Consider the following 2,483-nt stretch of genomic DNA (forward strand, 5'->3'; position numbering starts at 1 on the left):
TAAGTGACTGCCCAACAAACACAACTTTAGGGAGTGGCCAGCCATGGTGCAAACTATACTGTGACTTTCAGTGAAAGCCCACAGACACGGTGATCTGTCATACTGTGCGTACTTCAGTGAGCTGAAGACTGACAGTCACACAAGAAGCTACACATTAGATCAAAAACGGTGCTGCTACATATGTAACATGATTAATTACATATGTGTGGTGTAACGTCTTGAAAGTGGAAGCATTTCCAAGTTGATGACAAGTTGACAACTATATAAAACCCTAACCCTATAAAAACTATCTTTTGCATCAATGCATTTGGCCAGAGGCTATGTTCCAGGTTGACTGTAGAAGCCCTGGCCATTCATATACATTTACAAAGTATGAATGGAGATATTCTATATTTTATAGAAGATGGTGTGAAAGGAAAAATATAAATTGCCTATTACAGCTGTCCAAGTAATAACATATAATGTAATAGCTGTAATAACGTCCAGATAAGGCAACAAACCATTAAAGTAATAACAATTTGCAGCTCATAAAGAAGTGATCCTGATAGCATTCCCGCGAAAATAATCAAAGTTAAGGTGATAACATTTTTCTAATTACTTTGTGTTACATCACATTACATCATACTACAATACAACTATTACATTATATGTGTTAATTACATTAAGTGGAAGGGTCAAATGATCAGTTTTCAAAAATGGAACATCTTAACTGAATATAACTGTCATCCATTCAAACATTTGACAGTGTTGCAATGTGCTGCATCTGAAAAGTAAGTGAATGTGCATGGAAGAAGTGTTTGGTAATGATTTAAAATTATCTATTTCGCTAATATGAAGACTTCTGCAGACTGATCAATCTTTAACCATTTTAATATATCTATTGGGAAGGAAAAGTGACAATTAATGCCTGTGCTGGCCGTGTTCATTCCTCAGACCATCCTCATTCATTTTCCCCCTGAAAGACACAACACAATTTTTAAATAATTAAATATTTTTGAATTGAATTTTGCCAGAACAGTCTTTCATGAATTAATAAGGTTATAAACTGACATAAAACAAAATTCATTGCAATAAAGGCTTCTTAAAGAATGAATTCAATCATAATCCATAAAAGATGTTCATTTCATGCACATTGTAATATAATTGTTTTGCTTCTGAAGCAACACATTTCTGTCTTACTTCTGCTCCTTACTACCTCCGCCAAGGAGGTAATTATGGAGGACCATATTAGTCATAATTAAATAAATATGTGTCAGTGAAATAAATAATTACATAAATAAATATAGAAATATATAATATAATCAGTAAAAAAATTAATAATTGATTGTTTTTTGTCTTTAATTTGAAAAAAATAAATAATATTATTTAATAATTATTGTTTTCATAATTACATGACTATTTCATTGTGTTTTTATTTCATAAAAACATTTTTTTATTTTTCAAATGGCTTTTATTTTTAATTACATGATGATATTATTCAGAATTACATTTTTCAAAGTGCTTCTTTTATTTCCCTTTTTTCATTGCTCCTCTTTTTATTTCACAATGTCTCTTTTCATAACGTCTCAGCCATCTGTCAATCAAACTGAATGGGGCGGGAGCAGTGGTGTAGTCTACGTGATACGCAGGTATACGCCGTATACTCACTAAGAAAGCTCCAGGATTTCCGTATACCACTTAAAAATGCGCAAGGATACGTAACAATATAGTTTTGTGACAGAACTTTCACTTAAGTGATTTTGTTTCGCAAATACCGGGTAGAGTATAACTGCAATAAAATAAGTTTTGCAGGGGAAGGCATCTCCACTAGTGCAGTGCCCGTTCGCCCCGCTGCTGCACAGAGCGCTGTTCGCTTGTTTATTCAAAGTTTATTAATATTGAATGTGTTGCGTGTCCAAATTGCACCAAATCTGACACTGCACATCCTTGGGTCCCCAGCAATACACCCGCTAAGTGTGAAGTAGATCGGACGAACGGTTCTCGAGATATGCGAAGGACACACACACTCACTCACAGACAGACAGACAGACAGACAGACAGACAGAGATTCCTTGCTTTATAGTTAGATTCACCCTGTGCGCTCTGTCTGTGTTACGAAGCGCGGAACATGGTGGCTTCCCATATAGGAGGGGCTTTGAGTTTGGCCGTGGCCTGTGACCTAGACCTGACGTCACCTACCAACGAACACAGTTGCTTGACGGTCATTTCCCCGGCTCGACAGTTAACATTATACAGTGTTGCTGTTTCTTGACTTAATCCAAGAGGTTAGGTGGTGTGAGAGAGAGAGAGAGAGAGCGAGAGAGAGCCCCGTATAAAAATACTGGTAGCCTACCTTAGAAAGGATGAAAGCCGAAAAAAGTTTATGGCAGCAAGAGGTTGTACTTTTCAGCGGAGAAATGGCTGCTGCTTCTCCTGAGTTTTGTTCAGCAAATTTGACAACTGACAGCTTGAATTTCAGGTCGTACTTTTTTCTCTGTGCCGCC

Source organism: Centroberyx gerrardi, chromosome 3 (assembly GCF_048128805.1).
Source record: "Centroberyx gerrardi isolate f3 chromosome 3, fCenGer3.hap1.cur.20231027, whole genome shotgun sequence".
Lineage (NCBI taxonomy): Eukaryota > Metazoa > Chordata > Actinopteri > Beryciformes > Berycidae > Centroberyx > Centroberyx gerrardi.